Raw genomic sequence first — 22513 nt, forward strand, 5'->3', positions numbered from 1 at the left:
CTCCCAAACACAACCTCAAAACCTTGTCAGTACGGGGCCCCGTAGGGGAGACAGCAGGGGGATTAAACGGATGACACAGGTGACTCCTCACACTTTTTAGTTCAACAAATCACTCAGTGCTCCTCATCTGCAAAAAAAAAGAAAAACAAAGGTGTCAAGCAATTCCAGTCCTGAGGGCCATGGCAAAGAAGGCACAGGCCAAGTTTGATGAATCACATTTCAAACTTATGTTGAGGTGTGTGTGTGTGTGTGTGTGTGTGTGTGTGTGTGTGTGTGTGTGTGTGTGTGTGTGCGTGTGTGTGTGTGTGTGTGTGTGTGTGTGTGTGTGGTCAGGCAATCAATCTTACTTAGGCTACATTTACATTGCTACATTTTGGTTTTCAAGCGGAGTTTTGAGCCAAAAGCGATCTCCGTTCTCGCGAGAGCACAATTTGAATTTGCTCAGCGAGTCACTCTGGCATTCAGTAATGATGCTCATTAACTATGCCCTTGCAGCCGTGCTGCACCAATCACATCGGTGTATCTGATATAGGCGGGCCAGAGGCGAGCTAAACAGATGACGACAGTTTAATCTACCGGTTAGCTCCGCTGGTAGCTAAGCGTATGGGGCTATGGATACGTCACGTGTATTGTTGTGATTGGTCGTAGTGTTATCCAATTGCGTGCAGTGAGATTTTCAAACGCATGCTTGGTGCCGTTCCTTGAGTTGCGCCATTTTCATTACTCAGTGCCAGACCCTTAATATTTCGGATTTGGGTCTGGACTTCCAGGCTAATCTCTGTGCACCAAGTGTTTTTATCTCAGGTAGAAGAACTAATTTCCATTTAAACTAACACGCCCAAACCTCATATCTCATCAACATTCTGGTATACTGGGCAGAACTACCTAAAACCATCTCTGGGAAAAAAAATTATATGACGTGTGCTGATTGTATTTTCCGCATCCACTAACATGGATTGGGTGGGGTTTATGACCTATATTGCAGCCAGCCACCAGGGGGCGATCCAGATATTTTGGCTTCACTTTTGGGGAGCTGTCAAGCCATCCATCTTTATATACAGTGTAACTATGGATACTAGCATAACTCTCTTTACATTTAAAATTCATTCCACAGGTCTAAACCAATATTTCTACATCAATTTCAATCTGATTATTATTATTATTGTTATTATTAACATATTCCCTTATTAGGGTCCAGGGACCATCCAAGCCATTGTCTGATTGTCCACTTCAACTGTATTATTTGTTTAACTGAAGGAAGAGCTTAAGTCATCCGTCATGTGTTCCTGCAGATTTAATTCCATCCACTCTGCTCCCCAGCAGACACGCCACGAACAGACCTTTCCCTTCCAAAGTCTCAGAGTGGAGACAAACTGAGGCAGTGGGGGAGATGTACAATAAGGTCGGGCAAACAGAGTGGCAGACAGCCATAGAGGCCAACAGAGAGAGCTCACATAGAGACAGCAGCGAGACGCGCTCATCAATTATTCAGTTCAGCGCAAGGGTTTCCTGGAATGGGCAATGTGCGGCGCAGGCGGTTAGGGCTGTCTGTTTTGGTGGAGGAAGACACTGCAGTGTACCTAGTATCCCACCAACCACCACTACCAATGCCCAACACTATTAATATTAACTGAAACCATCCAAAGTACCAAACACACATTTTTTTCCTCACTGAACAACAACCTCCTTTAATCAAACACTTAACCCTTGTGATGTCCTTGTGATTTACAAGTTTTTTTATATCCGAAATATGGGTTTCGTTCAACCAAATTGCCCAAAAATAACATGGATGCATGGAAGTACTGTACGTTATATGGATACAACGTTCTTCACAGGTAAAATTAATGTTTACTGCCATTGAATTTGGGGTGTTTTATTCAATTTTATCGCATTTGAAAAAAACTGTTTAAATGGTCTCAAAACAGCATCCTGACTAAACGTTGACATATATCAGTCTGTGATCCACTCAACATCCTCTGATCTTAAAGGGGCGCTATGCAGTTTGGGCCATTTCGCTTTTTTTGCTCGCAGGATTCTCTATAGAGCTCCCCCTACAGCTTCTGAATAGATATTTGGCAGCTCCTATGTTTACTTGTGTCTGACTCCTCGCTCAGTCAGTCTGCCATTTCTTCTTTCTCTGTTCCTCCGACAATGCTTTCCTAGATTTCTGCTTCTTTTTTGCCGGCTCAGCCATGACGATAGTGTGAAAAACTCCATCGCTACCTTGTTAGCCGGTTCCTGAATGGGCGTATGTGTGCAGTGCTGTGAAGCAATTTGTTACATCGCGAGACCTGATATCATGCAATCCTTCCTGACACTGAGAAAGTTGCAAGGGTGTTTTTTTCCGCTCACAGGCGCTAGGGGGGAGCAAGACGACCACCATTCAACCCGAAAAAAAGTCATATAACCATTCTAATGACTCCGAAGCTGTTCAGTTAAGGTAAATTAAGCTAAAAAAAACTCCAGTTCCTAGTTCCCCTTTAACTATATTTCAAAATAAATCATAATTTCAGCTTTTTTGTAACTCAATAATCTAAAAGATTAAGACAAAATATTTAAAAAAGCAGCAAAAGCATCGAAGAACTTCGGAGAAAAAAGTTCATTTTTAATTTTGACCCAGAAAGACAACAAGTTCATGGTCGATGGGAAGACAACACAAGGGTTAATGAAGCAAACTGCCTGTTTATTTGTTCTGTTCCTATATGCCATTTGTTTCTCCCACGGTCATTCATTTTACAAAAGAAACATTTTCCAATGAAATTATCAACGTTTAGCACGATTAAATATGCCCATGGAGGATGTTAAATTATTTAATTCACCTTTGTGTTTTTGTTTTTCTCTGAAATATCATTCATGCAATTTTAAAATGTTTTTTTTTTAATGGATATCATGCAGAGCTGCAGTCCAGAACAAAGGCTTTAGGAATGGAGTAGTGAGTCTCTGTTCAGTGACTTGTGGTTTAACCTGATTTTCATAGCCAGGCTGTTTCACAGCCTCCCGTCTTTAGCCTAGGTTTGTAACAAAAAAAGGCTGGAGTGTAAGGCTAAAAAGGAACCAGTCCCCTGTAAACACTTGGACATAATTGATTATTTTTCTTTTAACCCTTGTGTTGTCCTTGGGTCAAATTTGACCCGTTTTTAAGGTTTTTTTATACGTGAAATATGGGTTTCTTTCAACCAAATGGCCCAAAAATAACATGGATGCACGTTGTATGGTATGGAACCCATACAACATTCTTCGCAGCTAAAATTAATGATTACTTCCATTGAGTTTTGGGTGTATAAAATGTTTAAATGGTTTCAAAACAGTATCCCGACTAAACTTTGACATATAGCAGTCTGTGATCCACTCAACATCCTCTGATCTTAACTATTAGTCATAATAATTCATGATGTATGCCTTTTTTAAAGAAAACAATGAGGCATAATTTCATCAAATTAGTTTATTTGACGATGAATTAAAAAAAATCTAAAAATTTAAAAAGCGCCAAAAGCATTGAAAAAAGCGCAAAAAAAGTTCAATTTTGACCCGAAATGGTCAACACGTTCATGTCGACGGGAAGACAACACAAGGGTTAAATTTGAGCTATAAGTAGAGAAGCTCAGACTGGACTGGACTGGAACAGTCTTCACTGTTCCTGTTCCAGTGCGGATGTGAGCTTCTGTATTTGAATAAGCTGCAGTCTGCTATTGATTCGTGAGCGAGGCCAGAGAAAGTGCATTGCAGTAATCCAGTCTGCGAGAGACGCAGGCATGCATTAGCGTTCCAGAATTCGACTGGGCAGGGGTTTTTGCAGTGTCTTCTGAGCTGATAAAAGGCAGTTTTAATCAAGAGGGTGAGGTGTGCTGAGAAGTTCAGCTTATTGACCTGCTGATCCTAACCAAGACAATGACTTCAGCATTTGCTATTTTTGGGGCACGATTTAAATGTGCTCTGCAGTTTTCATTGAGTTTGTGGCCACAATCTGTTTCTGATCTACAGACACTAGGGCTGGGCGATATGAAGAAAATCAAATATCACAATATTTTTTACCAAATACCTCGATATCGACACCGCAACGATATTGTAGTGTTGACTATTGGTGCTTTCACAAAATATTTACACAATGAGATTTTTGATAAATAATCATCAGTAATGTGGATATAATGACTAAGTGGGTAAAGGCAAATAATAGAATAGTTCCAACAGTCTGGTAAGTTCAGAAAATTACATAACTTTACTGTAATGCAGCCTTTAATAGCAGGAAATGACTACACTTATGCCATATTACGATATTACGATATCCAAAATCTAAGACGATATCTAGTCTCATATCACGATTTCAATATAATACCCATATATTGCCCAGCTCTAACAGACACAGATCTAAAATGTACTTTAGCCACAGTTCAACTCCACCTGAGAAAAACTATTACTCAAAGACAAAGAGAGTTAGGTCTGTGGTGATGTACAGTTCACTGATTCTAAATCCAATCCGGCATGCAGGCACGCTCAAGTTTTGAACAGCTCCAGAAAGAACTTGGAAAACCAAAAATAAATAAAACAAAGTATAACATTTCACACTCACAGATTGGAATGTATTGATTTGGCAGACACTTCTGTCCAAAGCAACATAATTATAAAAGACAATTCAAGACTGCAGGTTGAGGTACATGCAGCGCAAAGTCCATCTGCTCCTGCCTTGTTACTACAAATGTCAACCCGTCCTCACTCCCAACTCGTAAAATCCTGACATTTGGTCAGTGTCTCTCAGCGTCAGATACCGACGCAAAAATCCCCCTTCAGCGTCTGTATGGAACCCACCAGGCAGAGCAGCAGCTCGACCGCGGCGCTGTAAGATGACGTAGTATTAAGAGAGACAACGGTAGAGAGTAGTATGAAAGACTGAAAATCCTGACAAGGATGTTGGTGGGGGAGGGTGGATGGGTCAAACAACACAGGACTTTCACCCAGGAGAACGGGGTTCATGTCCCGTTCTTGTCCCGCGTGTCACTGAAACGTACATTTTATAACCCCACCCACCATCTTTTCCTAAACCTAACTGTCCCGTTCTTGTGCCACATGTCAGTTAAACGTACGTCCTGACCCAGAGCGTCAAAAAGTGACGCCAAGAGTCACGACCACGCGATGGGAGTGAAAATGTATTGCATATGTACATATTATACATAATGTATACATAATGCATACAGTAATTGTGTATACGTAAGGTCATTGTTTTGTTTCTTTAACCCTTGTGTTGTCCTTGGGTCAAATTTGACCACTTTTAACCAAATTGCCCAAAAATAACATGGATGCACGTTGTATGGTATGGCACCCATACAACATTCTATGTGGGTAAAATTTATGATTACTTCCATTGAATTTTAGGTGTATTATTCAATTTTATAGCATTTGAAAAGAATGTTTAAATAGTTTCAAAACTGTATCCGGACTAAACTTTGACATACCAGTTTTTGATTCACTCAACATCCTTTGATCTTAACTATTAGTCAAAATAATTCATAATTTATGCTTTTTTAAACTCAAAAATGAGGTATAATTATATATAAATTGGGTTTATTAACCATGACTTTAAAAAAAAAACATTTAAAAAAAGTGACAAAAACGTTCATGATCGATGGGAAGACAACACAAGGGTTAGTGAAGTTAACCCCCCCCCCCCCCGCCAACAAAAAAGAAATCTTTAGACATTTGGTTTTGTGTGATCAACATAACATTATCCAGAGATATTCACTTTACAATGATGTACAATGGAGAAAAGCAGCACATCCTAATGTTTCAGAAGCTTGAATCATTAGTGCCCGAGCGCCGACAGCGGCAAAGGCCCTATTGGAACTGAAGGAATTATTTTCTGCAAATTAATTGGCTTTTTGAGGGGCTTAACATATTCACATGTCGTACTTTAACAAACTCCTCCTAGAGATTTCATCCGATGGACTTCAAACTTGGTCTGTACCATCTCAACACCTTAAAGATTAAAAGTTATTAAAAGAAAAACTTTTCGTCAAACGGTGTGGGCGTGGCGTGGCGGCCATTTTGAGTGTTTAGCGATGAACAAAGAAGTTGTAACTTGAGTGTACCTTGTCGTATCTGTCCGAAAGTTCTCACGATTGACAAGGGTCCAGGTCTGAGGACATCTACAGGCCAATATTTACTTTTGGTCATAGCGCCCCCCGCTGGCAACAGGAAATCTGCTTATATGACAAACATCATCGTATTTAAATGAAACTTAGAATGTGTGGTCTACATGTGATACTAAGCCGCAGCCTATACTTTAACCACGCCCACTTACTCAGACCACGCCCCCTTTTATAACATTTGAACCGTTTAAGGTAGAGTCTTGTGTGAGGTGTCATTGAACTCAGCAGAGTTCCTTCTTCACTGGTGATGGTTTGGCCCACCCCTTATGCTTAAGCCACGCCCCCTTTCATAGCATTTACACCGTTTAAGGTATACCCTTCTGTGAGGTATCATTGAACTCTGCAGAGACTTGCTTTTTTATTGGTAAACGTTTGCCCCGACCGCTATGCTTTAGCCACGCCCCCTTTAACAGCTAATGAACTGTATGATGTAGAGTCTTGTGTGAGTTATCATTGAACTCAGTAGGGAGTTCCCTTTTCATTGGTGACGATTTGCAGTGTCTGAGTGCCGCGCAAATATACGGTTGCAAGGAGCGGCGTCCGCCAGTAACCCCGTCACGCGCACAGGCGCGTCCATCGTTGCTTGCAGCTTTAATTGAATTTAATTTTGATTGAAAAATAAATGAAAAAAGGAAGACATTTTTAATTTCATTATATTATTCACGGGGAAAAAAATATCACTTACTTTCTTCTATACAACATTGTTACAGCATGTGCTCATTTTGCCAAGAAGAATTGTGAAGATATTCAGTTGTTATATTCTGCTGTTGTTGAAACACAGGGTGAGTGGATGCGTGTGTGTGTGTGTGTGTGAGTGTGTGCGTGCGTGTGTGTGTGCGTGCTTGTGTGTGTGTGTGTGTGTGTGTGTGTGTGTTCTAAGAAGTAGGAACTGTTTGAAGATTTAATTTGGTCCATCCTGCAAGCTTTTGTATTCAAGCATTTTGATTTTGGATTCAAGATCTCTAATTATTTCCTGTGCTTCTTTTGTTTTCCTGCCTGTGTAACTTCTATGACCTCTTATAAATGCCTTCAAGGCTTCTCATCTAATTGTGGCCGTTGTCTGGGATGTGTTGAACTTAAAGTAAATTTGTTTTCCCACGAATTGCAGAAATGTTTTGTCCTGCATCCGTGTGTGTGTGTGTGTGTGTGTGTGGGCAGGAATCTGGGTCAGCCTGTTGTCTCTGGTTCAGGCAGCGGCATTGTGGGGACGGCTCCCAACACGAGACACCGCCCAGCGGGCCATCCCCTGCTGGAGTTTACACTATACACACTCGCACAGTGGGGGGGTGGGAGGGAGGATCAGCTCCAAGGGTGCGTGCTGGGAAACAAGATATGCTCATGAAACTGAAAACACGCTCAAACACACCATGTTTCCATAGTGCATGGTAGACTGAACACACAAAACAGTCCGTCACTGCAAACATTAGGCTGAACTGCTACTGCTGAGTCCCATTTGCAAGGAAAAACATCTATTCAAAATCCTTCATCCCCACTGCCATCACCAGACTGAACAGCCATACACAGACAGCATCAAGCAGCTCCATTCAGACTTCTTCTTGCACTGTTTTTGCATTTTGCACGTTTGTAAAGTCAATGTTATTAGGCTGTTTCTATATGTATCTTTATGTTCTTCTTGTCAAAGACAAATTGCTGTCACTCGTTTCTCATCTTATCTGTCTCTGTTCAGAAAAATAAATATATCAATAAACCTTTAGCTATCCCATATTAATAGAGCTGGTTTTGTTGCCTTCCAATCTTTTCGTCTTTACTGGTCGAGGCATAATGAACAGACATTTTATTTACGTATGTGCCTGCACATTGTGTCAATGACAATACAACTGAATTGAACATTGAATTGAATTTCACTGTCCATTTTGTTGTAAATAATTTTTATTTTTTTATTTTGTGTCTATACAATTTAGTCATGAAATAACAAGAAACAACTAATACTTGTCGTCAACATTTTCGCTGACAAAATGAACACTGATTGATTGTCATCCAATTATATACAACTAAGTGATACACAATGAATTTGGGAAGTTGATTTTTTGATTTTGATAAATTGGTAAGCCAGGCTTGGATGCTGCCCTAAAAGTAATTTAACTTCAAAGTTTTTTTTTGTTTTTATTAAGTGTGGAGTGGAGTTTGTGTAACAATAGGTGACAGTGTCCTGCAACAACAAAGCAAAGTCTCTTCAACTCTTGCTTTGTCTCTTTCCTTTTTCTTCGCTGCCTTCACGTGCGGTCGGAAATTTTTGACGATTTTTGACGCTTTGAATATTCACTGTTGATAAGTACCGAAGCTTCGAAGCTCAAAAAATGGTATTTGGTACAACCCTAAATGTGTGCGCTCCGCTTCTCCTCCCCGGGGCGCGTGCTGGCTGCTGAGCACGCTCAAAACCACTTTCAGTAAAACCATTACACCCCTGCACCACTTTTATGTCCGTGTCTTCATTTCATTAATTCATTTAATCATGTCCCTTTGATGCATGTTACCAACCTAGCTCCGGGGAGCTTATACGCCCTGCTACGCCCTGCACTGTTAGAACTATTATTTCTAGTCATAGTTCTGTTATCTTTATTGTTACTATAAGTCTCACGGCACGACATCATGCCAACTGCTATAATTATTACGACTCATATTTCTCTACATCTGTATATCTGTATCAGTGTATCTGTGTCCCAACCGGCAGCGGCAGATGGCCGCCCACCAAGAGTCAGGGTCTGTCTGAGGTTTCTGCCTGTTAAAAGGAAGTTTTTCCTCGCCACTGTCGCACCAAATGCTTGCTCATGGGGGATTGTTGGGTCTCTTTAAATTATAGAGTGTGGTCTGGAACTACTCTATCTGTAAATTCACTGTTCGAATTGTGGGGGTATTGGGGGGGTCCGATCCCCTTAGATGAGATTTGGACACTCCCAAAAGGGATGAAAATAATAGTTTTGGGGGTACTGAATTTTTTTTTTTTGTTAGCCTATCCAAAATTGTATGTATTTAAATGCAGTATTACCATCACATACCAACAATTCAGGAAATAATCTAATGAAATACGATTTTCAAACCCTCACTCCCCATTGGGCTGTACCATTTCTCTGGTAGCCCAGGTTCAGACTGTGTTCTTTGCTAATTCAGTGTTGCCAACTTAGCGACTTTGTCGCTAGATTTAGAGACTTTTCAAATCCCCTTAGCAACTTTTTTTCACAAAAGCGACTAGTTGCCAGTATTGCCCGGCGAGCACGCGAGGTATTTCTCTCTTGTGGCCACCAAAACAGTCACCTCTCTCTTCTGTTCTGTGACTGAGGAGTAGAGGAGCAGCCCCTCCCCTCTCTGCTTTCTCCTCATGTGCAGCAGCACTGCGCAGGCAGGTAGAAGGGGACAGGGGACAGGGTGCGGGGGCCAGGTGGCCTTGTCCTGGGCAAGCCAGCCTTCTTTGAGAATTCTTTATCGATCTTTTGCCCTCCCTTAGTAGAAATATTTTTTTGTACTTAAAATATAGGCTACCTAAGTGTTAATTATAATTTAATATAAAATCTCCCGTAGTGAGTTTGTGATTATTTGGCTAAAGATTTATATTTCTTACTATCTGCCTTGCTGACACAACCACTAAGCTTTATGCAAAGTATTACGTAATGATGTCATAAATATGCAAATGAGCGCATGACGTCATCTATAAAAATAGAAATAGCTGTACCCCCTGAAGCTCACGGTATAATTTGAACACTGTGTAAATTGTCCTGAGATAACTCTTGTTGGGATTTGACACTATAAATGAAATTGAATTGAAAATTGAGTTGAATTAATCGGTTGCGTGTTTTCATACAAAGGGAGCTTTACACACAATCTTATCACAGCTGAATATTTCATCATTGTCGTGTTAGAGCTTTCATTATTGATTTGGATGGTCATTTAGCTAGATTTAAATGGGTTGTAAATCTAGTTCTTGGAGTAACTTGTAGCACACCACAGTCAACTTTAATCAAATTAAACTATAATAATAAGTAGGGGTGACCCCGAATAGTGGAGTATTCGATGCGTCGATGGATAGAGCCTGATTCGACTGCCGATCACAGAGTCGAATCTTCGCAGCGTTATGAAATGAGGACCACGCCATTTTGGCTATATGTCGGATTTTACATAGAACTACCTGTTTCCTCCCAATACATTAATATACAGCATATTATGATATAAGTATCAACATATAATGCCCCCCCCCCATTCAACGATCAAACAACAATAGTCATGACTTGACAAATCAGATTTGACTACGTAAATTATATATTATTATATTAATATTATAATATTTATAATGTAATTTCCCACAAAACAGTAGCTAGTGAAAATTCTGCATCACTAACTTTGGAAAATCACTAGCCAGAGTGGCTGATGAGAAAAAAGTTAATGTCAAGCCTTAAATGTATGTAACGAAATAAAAACACATTTGAAGTGATATATTACCAAGACATGCATATAAATAGAAATATATCCAAGACACATTTTTGTTTTTGATCATTTAGGATACAGTTAGCTGAATGTAGTCACTCGCTCCAGTTCCTTCTGAAATCAGTCTGTGTAGACCCGAGAAGCGAGATCTTCAACAGGGGGTCCGTGACCCCTAAGTGGTCCTCAGAGTTAGTGCAGGGGGGCCGCCTGATTATTGTTTGATAGTTTTTTGATCATTTAAAAAAATGTAATGTCTGAAAACATATATTAACATGAATGTAACACATTATTAGCAAAGCCCATTTTTTTTGCCAAAACAAATACAAATTTAATTTACACAATATTGATGATAGGCTTGCTTAGTGTCAAAACTGAGGCCTGTACTACGAAGCAAGATTTGGCGTTAACGAGGTAACTTCAGGTTCAACCCAGAGTTTTGTGTATCGCGACGGTGGATCATTTGTTACCGGGTTAAATCGCCGTGGTAACTTATGCTGAACACCTAACCTGGTCGGGAGCAGGTTATGTTGGAGATTAGAGATCAACCGGTGTAAAAGCACCGCCTACTGACCAATCAATACTCGATTGATAACGGCGTCACCATTCTTTGAAGATCAGCTGGAGCTTGGTGTGCGGAGAGAGAGAGATGCGCTCATAAAAGTTAAAACATTTAGAGACCGTTAACATTCTCTGATGGGTATCATTATGAAAGATATAGATTTTCAGCGGAGGGAATTACGTATAGGCTATTTGTCGGCTTCTTGACGTGTGTTTGCCAATGCGCGCATCGGTTTGAATTATGTTTTTATGTTTTTAATTTGCTCTCACGATTGCTTACCACTGCCAGGGTTGCAACTGAAATAATAGGCTAAAGCAATGGCAGTTTATGGAAAGCACAAGTGTAATTATGGTCAGATCTTGTGCCTTGTAATTTACGCATTGCCAGCGTTGGCTTTTTTTGCCAGCTTTCCTTCCTGGGAACACACACAGACACACACACGTCCTTAGGAAGCAGCGACTGTATTGCTTTTTCCCTGCAAAACCGTGTCTGTGTTCTTCATATTTATATAGAATTATAGTTTGCTCTTCTTACGTAAAATATGCGGCTCTGGTAGATGTTTGCGATTGCTCATGCTGTGCAAACACCGCCTCTTTTATGTGAACGCGCACAGCGCTGGATTGGGAAACCCTGGGTTGATTGAACTAGTTGTTAACCACCGTCGTGACGACCGTGGTTGTTAGGTCAGGTGAAGCCAGGTAACTGAAATAAATCCAGGGCATGTTGATCTTCATTCGTAGTACAGGCCTCAGGTCTCACAGCACGTATCTCCACATCAAATCTCAATATTCTTGGACAATTATGTACAATGATTACTTAATAATTTATAAGCTACATGTGCAATATATGTTGTTTATCAACTGCCGCTACTTATTATGCACACTGTACTTATTTATGCTCGTACTGTGTTTTATGTTAACACTGCACTTCAGTAAAATGTGAACAATCCATTTGAAACAATCTTTTTAACCTTATCTTACTTTACTTCTATTGTTTTTATTTATTTCTTACTGTAGCTATGCTACTTTATATACTTACTCTTTTCTTACTCTTATATTACCTTGAATTTGTCTGTGGACAACTGCAACTAAATCAGTTTTAAAACTTGGTAATAATATGTAAATATCAATTTTCATCCATCCGGCCCAGTTTAATATGCAATTTAATGTTATACAGTATATTTAGTAGGGGGTCCCCACAGCTCTTTTAGCTAAGGGGTCCTTGGCCTAAAAAATGTGAGGACCCCTGGTGTAGACGAAAACAGCCCTGTCGTGGTTTTGTCTTTCCTTTAGGAGCACCAACACAGTGAGTAATCTCTCCTCAGCATTTACATTAGCAGAGGGCACCAACCTTTCTGCTGATTGTTTCATTTGTTTACAGCATCTCATAAGAAATACGCTGATGATTAACGTGTGATGTGTAAATGAGTCATAAAAACCTTCATTAAAAGATGAGCCACCTTTGTTCCCCTTTTTATATTCTTTCATTTAGAAAATCAGGAGACAATGCTGAATAAGTCTTATTTAATTATACACCTACATAACATTACACTGGAATGGGCTGCTCATAATATGATTCCTAGCCAATTCTTATGCTTAAAACACAAGCTATGAATGCAGCTGATATGCATAAGAACCATTCCAGCCCAGTCTCCGAGAACTACTGTACATTCATATTGGTCCATTCTGCCAATGCAGAAAAGTATAATTGTTATTTTGTTTTTTTCAAATTTAAAAATACTTACTCATGTATTACTTGTTTTTTTTAACAACTGTTTATCAAATTCTTTAACACAGTAACACATATTTAAATCCCAACAACAACAGGATGCCACATGAAAAAATAGAAAGAAAAAAGGGATGCTGCAAGTTAGGTGACTATCCAATCCGTTCTCACTCCCAACTGGTAAAATACTAATGCTTGGTCAGTGTCTCTCAGCGTCAGATACGACGCAAAAATCATCCTTCAGCGTGTGTATGGAACGCACTAACCCTTAAGAGAGACAACGGTAGTGAGTAGTATGAAAGATCGAAATTCCTCGTAGGGAGGCAGGTTGGGGTGGTGGATGGGCCAAACAACACAGGACTTTCACCCAGGACTGGGGTTCATGTCCCGTTCTTGTCCTGCTTGTCGCTTAAACGTGCGCGATGGTGTTTTAAGCCCCCATCGTCTCCTTCCAGGCAGCGCTGCGACCGTTGACTTCAAGGCACCTAACCCTAACCATAACCTAACCCTAACCATAACCATAACCATTGCCTAATCCTAGCCTGGAAGGAGACATTGGGGGCTTAAAACACCGATAAACCTGAAACGTACATTTTGTAACTCCACCCACCATCTTTTCCTAAACTGTCCCGTTGTTCTATTCCTAAACCCAATTGTCTCATTCTTATCCCGCGTGTCACTGAAACGTACCTTTTATAAGCCCACTCACTATCTTCTCTGAACCTAACTGTCGTGTTCTTGTGCCACATGTTATACACTATAACCATTAACCATATGTTAAACATAGGTCCCGACCCACAACGTCCAAAGTAACGCAAATAGTCCCGACCCAGCACGTTTAGATAAAGCACGTTTAACTATGACGAAGGAGACTTTTAGTATCAACAACACGCCAAAGGCACATGGCCACATATTTTACACGATGGGAGTGAGAATGTGTTGGACTATCAGTCACAGTTTTGTCTTCTCAAAATGGTTTATAAAGGGTTGCTATAATTTGTTAAGTGAGAATTTAACCTTTTGCAAACTTTCCGTAGTGTTAGATGGGCTGGTGGGTTTTTCAGCTCCCAATTCAGTAATTTTCTTCTTTGTGCCAACAGTGTCACAAAACGTATGGCATATTATATTGACTATTTGAGTGTTAACTGTTGTGTCCACATTTACCCCAAACACAACCAAAACTGGGTCTGGATTGAGTTGTATCGTAAGAACTTCAGACAGAGTTTGGAAAATATTGACCCAATAATTAATAGTCTTGGGCAGTTCCAGAACATATGTGCAATAGAGGCCGAAGGCTGTCCACATCAGTCGCATAGGGGGTTGACTGTAGGAAACATCTTGGACAACCGTAGCTTCAACATATGTTGTCTGTGTAGAATTTTAAATTGTAACAGTCCATGTCTGTTATAAGAGGAATGGATTAATTCTTTGGTTTGTCCAGAAAATATTATTCTTAAGGTGGAAAGTGAGAGTGTGAAGGTCCAGTTGGACAGTTTGACTGTCATGGTAGAGAACAGAGTTCTCGTCCAACCTTTTGTTGAACAATTCCCTCATTTTAAAGGTTGGGGCTGGCAAAATTCAATATTTTCTTTGTCCCTTTAAAACATAAACAGCGCTGAATGTATCTAACAAGTATCACAGACTGATATATCTTCTTCTGTGCCATAGAGCTCCATTGTTCTTTCAATGGGCCATGGTGTTGTTCCTTCATCCCTATGAACACACACACTCCTACCCCAAATACTGATTAATCCACCGCTGAAAATAGTCCCCAAAAATGCACTATTTTCTTCTGTTAAAAACTTCAGTGTCCAGCTGTTTTATGAAATTACTGAGCCTTTTTTTAAATGAAACTATACTTACATTTGTGAGAAATCTTTAAAGATGGATGTCTTCAGTAGAAACCATTAGCTTGGAGATGAGAGCCACAGAGCCACAGGGGTGTGTGTGTGTGTGTGTGTGTGTGTGTGTGTGTGTGTGTGTGTGTGTGGGGCGGGGGGCATGGGAGAGACAATGAAAAATACTGTTAATACTGTAAACGTGCATATAAGATGGTATTTAATAAGGGCAGAGTCTCAAATAATAGCCAGGGGCGTGGCCAGCATGAACACATGAAAAACAATAATAATAATTTACCTTTAATGCCAAAGATAGTCTGTGCTCCGTGTACTGTCATTTTGGGACATCCCTGCCAATTATGAATCATCATCCAGATGATCATCATCCTCAAATGTTTTTGTTGTTGCAGTTTAAGCTTCAGGCAGTTAAAAAGCTAAACAATAACCATAACACTTCACAGTTATTGTTGGCTATGATTGATGGCAATTAGATTAAAGTTGGCATTATTTGTTTCTGCTGCATCTACCCTCCTCACTCACTGTCACGCCTACAAAAGTTACATCAAATTCCATCAAGATCCTTTTTGATGACTCATTTATTTATACGTTGAATTTCAATTCATACAATGAATATGTTGCTGGGTGGCGACCTGTGTTTCTTCACAATCCAAACATAGCAGTTGCAGGTGACTTAAAACACATACAAGGCGAAATTGGCCAGAACCAGCAGCACTAATCAGCTGTGCTGAGCTACGCATTCTCATGTACATGTTCGATGATATAGTATGAAAATGTATGTATGCACACCAAAACGTACAGTAAGATATCGTATGAAACTAGAAGACCACCGGCTAGTCATGTGACACTGGCTGCTACGGTGCTCCGCATGGTGCTCTGCATGGTGCTCTGCATGGTGCTCCGCATGGTGCTAGTGTTACGTGTGTGTGTGTGTTACGTCACTGCCCCCTAGTGGACAAATATGCATAGTGTCCTGTAACAGGGTTAAGGGATTATTAAAGTTACCGAGTGGAACTCAAGACTTGTGGTGCTGAGCTGTACTTTCTACACTCCATTGTCATACTAACATAACAATCACGGTTAAGTTTAGGCGACAAAAAGTGAGCGTTATGTGGCCAGGAAAGTTACGTTTAGGTAGCAAAACGACTAGTTAAGTTTAGGAAAAACATTGTGATTTGGATGAAACACGCCCAAGGAACACACATTTCATGGGAGAAAGTCTTATGGTTTTCCCCGGGAAGCAAATTCCGCCCCCCGGCTTGAAAGTCCTGTGTTTTATGACCCATCCATCCACTCATCCATCCACTCATCCATCCACTCATCCACCCATCCACCCATCCACCCCAACCTTAAAGATTCTTCATTAGTTTTGAAATGATGGATAGCACACATCTCTGAACATTTAGATGCATTTTAGAGGTTTTGAAAGCTATAGGTGAATACATTTTCATTCAAGTTGCTGCTGTTGACACAATGGATGGAAGTAAAGTTGTTGGAGTGGATGGAAATTGACCTTTTGACTCTAAAGACCAAAAAATCCGAATAATAACGGTGCTCTCCTTTAACTGCATCTAATAAAAATATGCAAACAGCTTTGACTTTGGAAAGTGCAGCACCCTTACAGAAAAGTGAGCAGTGGACCTCCAATAAGTTAATCAATAATACAGTAAAAAAAATAAGTTAAGGTAAAATAAAAGTTACTTGTTCAAGTAACATCAAGCATCTTTAATTTGTTCACTTGAAGAGGTTTTAAAATCACAAAATTGCCATTGACAAGCTGTATAAGGCATTTGTGGTGTAGTGTGGCATTAAGTATGCCTTAGTTATTTGTATTAAAATACTTATTTTAAGACTTACTTAGACTTGTTATAAATGAGGACCAAAAAAGAGATTGACTCATACTCAGAAGAGTCATTTTGTACAGCATTAAATTGGAATTCCTAAAAACAGTGGTAGGATGTAACATGTAAGTACAGTTACTCAAGTACTGTACTTAAGTACAAATGTTGAGATCTTTTCTTTTCATGCCACTTTCAACTTCTACTCCGCTACATTTCAGAGAGAAATATTGTAGTTTTTACTCCACTACATCCATCTGACAGCTTTAGTTACTAGTTACTTTACACAAAGATTTCTGTACACAAAACACATGTAGTTTATAAAAATCTGATGTTTTATTATAAATGATACTAGCCAACAATATAACGGCCTACAAGCTGCAATGATTAGACCATTAAACACACAACTGTTTGGCTCCTTTACAGTTTCTAAAATGGGACACATTTTTGCTCACATAAAGATGTTATGTTTATTGCTTGAAGGATTGCAGTTTTTATAAACCCATTCCAACGTCGTAATACATTACATGCTCACTTGTGATGTATGAAAATAGATTAACGAGAAAGAGTTACAATGTCATATCACATTTACAGTAACTGTAATTGACTCCTGTGTAAAGCATCCCTTCCTTCTCTATCTGCATGAACATCAGCAGAGATGTTCCCAACAGAGATCCCATTTTATATTTTGGTCTTATTATGGGAGTTAAACCTCCTCCGTCAGATTGTCCCATCTAATTAGGTGATTCAAATGAAATCATTTGTTAGATAATTTTCAGTCTGGATCTAATTTTGAACTTTATTGCAAAGGAGTCAAATGGGTGTAATAAATATCAGAATAAAATAATTTCATGTCCCCTTGCCTATTACTTATGTCTCCATAAAAGTAGGGGAGTGTATTAAGCTGGCAATTAGGATTTCATTAAAATCTATAAATGGAGGTTCATTTATGGTGGATGAATTATCATAGACATCTTTTACACACTGTCTCCGGGGCAGATTGGGGATGTCTGATGATCACACACACACACACACACACACACAAACACGCACACACACACACACACACACACACACACATACACTCACTCACACACTCACTCACTCACTCACTCACTCACTCACACACACACACACACACACACACACACACACACACACACACACACACAAAAACATCTTCCTTTCAAAGCTGATCAGTTTACTCTATCATATTGAACCAAATCTATCTTGGCGCCATGTACTTCTCGGAAGACCAGCTGCACCTTGCTGGATAAACCCCCCCCCCCCACACACACACACACACACACATATACAGACACACACACACAAAGACAAGCAGTTGCTGCCGGCAAGCTCGAACACAATAGCCTCCATTAATATTTCACCATTCCTCTTTGTCTTCATTGACCACCACGTACCAGAAACTCTTTGAATGGCGGCTTCTAACAAGTGGGTGTCTGGATCCAGGGCTGGATACACCTGCTGGCAGGCCCCAGGGGAAATATCTACAGCCTCCCACCCTTTTTCCCCAGCTTGAACTGTGTGTGTACTCTGGTTTATATGGGCTCTAGTCTCGCATTACCAGACCTTCCTCCATAGCGCTGCAAAGGAAGGTCTGGCTAGTCCACACAGCATTCCTGAATGGGAGAAAAACGTGCTCTGGTTTATTGGCATTTCTTTAAACCAATCACAATTGTCTTGGGTGGCGCTAAGCGCCGTATGGAGCCACGGTGCCTCTGCAAATTAGCCTCTTGAAGGAACTTATTTTGGTGGAACGTGTGCGTTCAAAAGTTGTTTTAGTCGTGAAACAGAAAACTCAGATTGGACAGATAGTCTAGCTAGCTGTCTGCAGAGATCTAAGGAGCAGTTAACCATAGTGCTCATAAATCCACCGGAGTTTAGAATGCCAACACAAAGAAAGAGGAAGGTGACGGACATCCGGCGGAATTTGCAGCAGCATCAATCCCGGAAATGAAATGTCATTGATATAGTCTATATGACCTCTGACATATTTTATGAGATTGAAGTGAGAATGCTAATAATAATAATTTGCCTGGAGCCCAACGACATGTACAGTATGCTGATGATGGAATAGTGCTCAGAACCATCAAACCACAGAGATTCAGATAGAAGCTACAAAAGTACTGAAAGCTGAACACACTGAGACTTTTATTTAATAACTTATTTTTCTCCTGCACAGGTCACGGCGACCGCCGGTAGACATCTTCATATTCCGCTTCATATAATGTGACATATTTCACATGTTACAAATTACACACATACCGCAGTCACACAGAGAAAAGTCACATCCAGAGACATACTGTAGGCAGTGCTTTTTCATTAGTTATTGCACATTTCTACTTTATTATTGTGACTCTGAGAGTAGCAACTGAAATGTATATATATACACACACACACACACACACACACACACACACACACACACACACAAGATGCACGTGGAGACGCATTCTAATGCAGCGGCCATGCACCAAGAGCCAGGGTCTTTCCAAGGTTTCTGCCTGTTAAAAGGAAGTTTTCCCTCACTTCTGTCGCACCAAATGCTTGCTCTTGGGGGGATTTGTAAATTATAGTGTGGTCTAGACCTGCTCTACTTGTATGCTACGTTTACACGTGGCCGGCTATTTTCATAAACGGACATTTCAACCTCTCCGTTTTCAAAAATAACATCGTGCACAGCTGTCAGTTTTCAGAAAAGTGTTTGTTTACACGTACCCGTGTATATTTTCCGTCGATGCCGTCAAGAGCATGCCAGACCTGTAGGTGGCAGTGTAACGAGAAGCTCAAGCCCACGTTAGCCAATCAGAATCCCGAAAATAGGAACAACAGCAACGAATCACTTCCTCTCTCTTCTCTTCCTCACTTCCTCGGCTGCCTAAACCTCCGTTTGTCTCAGTTTACATCCAAACGTGCAAACAAAGTTTTCCAAAATCTCCATTCTGGCCGGAGTTTTTAGAAAGAATCGTTTTCAGAGGCGATTTCAAACAAACAAAGGGAAATGTGTGTTTTTCAAAATAACCATGTACGTGTAAATGGGGTAATAAAGTGTCTGTAAAGAAAACTTCCATTATGATTTGACACTATAAATAAAATTTAATTGAATGAATGTTTGGTGTGAACTAACACACTTCTAACAAGTATATGTCCTCGTGAGAGAGCATGCGTTCCCTCCTTATACCTACTAACAGACCTACTTTTCTTTTCTTGCTCTGTGATATCACAACCTTGAATCTGTGGCTCTTATTCAAACTACATTCAGTTGTGTCTATTATTTCTATAGATGCGTGTTAAATGAGTATGCTGGTGCTAATTGACAATGCTGTGTGGAGTGTACTGAACTGAGGTTGACAAGGAGCCATTTTCACTTCATCAGACGTAGTGTCATCTATCTAATCATAGACACACACGTACACTCACTTCCCACACTAACCTTTTAACCACATGTAACACAAATTGCACATTAGCAAAGGCATGCAGGCTGCCAATCACACAGAAGCTCTTCAAAAGAAGGCAAGGGTGTAGAGAGTGACCTTATCAGGCTTTCTGTGTGCAGTGGAAGAACAGGCCTCCATGCAGAAAACAAAAGAGCTTACAGTTTGACAGGTAATATTAATATGTTCTTTTATAATAGCACCTTTTACAGAACAAATTCACAAAGTGCTTCAAAAGAGTAAAATTGTCAAACAGTCAAAGAAACAAAACGTTAAAGAAAACTTGCGACCTGCACTTGCTAAAGTTTCTTAATTAGTAATGATTAGATATGTTAATCAAAATACATAGCATATTAGACTGTACAGCTAAAAAAAACTGTTCTATCTGAAGTAATTCTTATCTGCATTGAGCTGTAAAAAGTTGTTAGCCATCCAGGCCTAAATGACAGTCAGACAATTGTGTTTGTCAGTGTCATCAGGCTAAAAAAGAGACATTCAACTGGATAGCATCAGGGTAGCAGTGATATGAGATACCTTTAAATTTGCTAATACTATGACCTAAGGGAAGCATATACAATGCAAATAAGTTAGGACCCAGAGCCCTGAAGCACACCACAGTAAAGGGCAGCAGTTTCAAACATGTAGGGACCAAGTGACAAAGAAAAACTCCTATCCGAGAGGTAGGAAGTCAACCAGAGACACCCACCACCCAGTTCAGTTAGGGGGACAACATACACTTTAACAATGCATATACCATGATTTATGTTTTGTTGTTGATGATATATATTCTCCTATCCCAACAGGTAAATGTCAGGTTGATGTTTTGAGGAGTTGTCCACCTATCTGAATCATCACTGTTAAATGTCAGGTTTTGGTATCGGACTCTCAGAATCAGTGAACACTGTGTTCATGTTTTTTAGTTGTTGAAAAGATTCAGGTTTGGGATATGAGAACAGACATACAGTATTCTGCTGCAGGTAGTTGGAAGTGACTGAATGGATCATTTAACTCTGTTCTTTTTCCATTATTTTACTAAGTGGTGTGGCCGAAGGACTCTTGGTTCTGCATTGATTGGTTGACAGAGGACCAATCTGTGGTAATGGTTGTGAAGTGCACTATTCATCAATACACATAAACAAGGAATACATTTGATTAAATTAGACAGATCAAATAGCTAAGTTGTTGTAGCCTATCTGACATCAAACATCATTAGCATGTGGTATTATGTCTAGCTGGCAAAACATCATCATCAGACTTTGATTTGACGATTTTACATATAGCACCAATTGTACTTGATGAGACATTTATTTAAGTGTTTATTGCAGTTGGTGATTATTCAATGTGTACCTAGTGAACTATCAAACAAAATGAAGAACATTTTTGGTCTGAATAATTCTAAGAGACGCCTGTTTTAAAGAAAGAATTGGACTGTTTGGAGTTGAGCGGCTGTATCCTTATTAATTGCTGCTATCATAAGGGTTTAAAAGTAATTTTGGTTTCTATCACATTGAGACACATTACTTGCAGCACACTGACTGTGAGCAGGTCTTAGTAACTCTGGACTGCCTCTAACCTCTCCCGGACTGAAGAGCTACTTTATACACTGAAATACTTTGATTAAAATAGTTAAATCAAAAAGTAGGAGTCTTACAGATAGGACTGGCACACCCCTAATTTTAAGAGTTTCTCCTAACTCAGCCATCTAGGAGTTACTTTTGGCCTTAGGATGTTTTGTGAATACGGCTCCTGGTGTGAAAATGTGGAATAAAATGCAATGATTTTCGTGAACTCTGACCTTTACCATAGCACCACCTTCAGGTCAAATTTCCCTGAAACATTTGAAAAGAAATGCAATTTGCTTGTTATATACAAAGGCAAAAGACCTTAACTCGCTAGAGTGTGAAACTGAGAAAAATGACTTTAAAGTTTCTGTTTTGTCCAGACAAAAGTATTATAGGTAGGACTCCCAAAATTTGACAACTAGTTGCTATAATGAAGAAATGTTTGTATGCAAAAAAATCTTGAGCTCAAAATTGACCTTTGACCCTTGTTTGGCAGTTACTGTACAAAACAAGGAGTCATGCAAAGGCAAAAGGCAGTAACTGACATATAATCAATATTTGCTTGCTGTTCACCATACTTACATCCATTATAAGAACACCTAACCAAGGTCTAGTCATCATGGTATTAGTTTTAAATGATATAGAAGACCTTTGGTTGTTCCTATTTAGTGCTATAATGATCAGGATAGAGCGGCAACACTAACAGTTAAACAGTATGACAGATAAGTTACTTTGCAGTACAGTATACAATATGAATAAATACAATAAATATTTTCTCAATAAAGATAATTTAATTATAATTGAATACAAAGGTATATTTATTGTTTAACGATAAATATATTATGTTAAAACACTTTTGCAAGGCACTGTATCCGTGTCATATTCTCATTAGGGGCTGAGCCCCCCTAAAGGTCTGGTCCTAGAACCGCCCCTGGTTAAGG

The 22513-nt window shown here is 39.7% G+C and overlaps 1 long non-coding RNA gene across 1 annotated transcript in view; it reads right to left on the minus strand.

Annotated features, from left to right (window-relative positions):
- Window positions 1-22250, minus strand: part of LOC118495599 — a 556251-nt gene extending 534001 nt beyond the window's left edge. Inside the window, exon 1 of the long non-coding RNA XR_004898071.1 lies at window positions 22155-22250. This is a non-coding gene — a long non-coding RNA (uncharacterized LOC118495599). The remainder of the gene's footprint in view (window positions 1-22154) is intronic.
- Window positions 22251-22513: the final 263 nt, after the last annotated feature.

The sequence above is a fragment of the Sander lucioperca genome, chromosome 1, assembly GCF_008315115.2.
Source record: "Sander lucioperca isolate FBNREF2018 chromosome 1, SLUC_FBN_1.2, whole genome shotgun sequence".
Lineage (NCBI taxonomy): Eukaryota > Metazoa > Chordata > Actinopteri > Perciformes > Percidae > Sander > Sander lucioperca.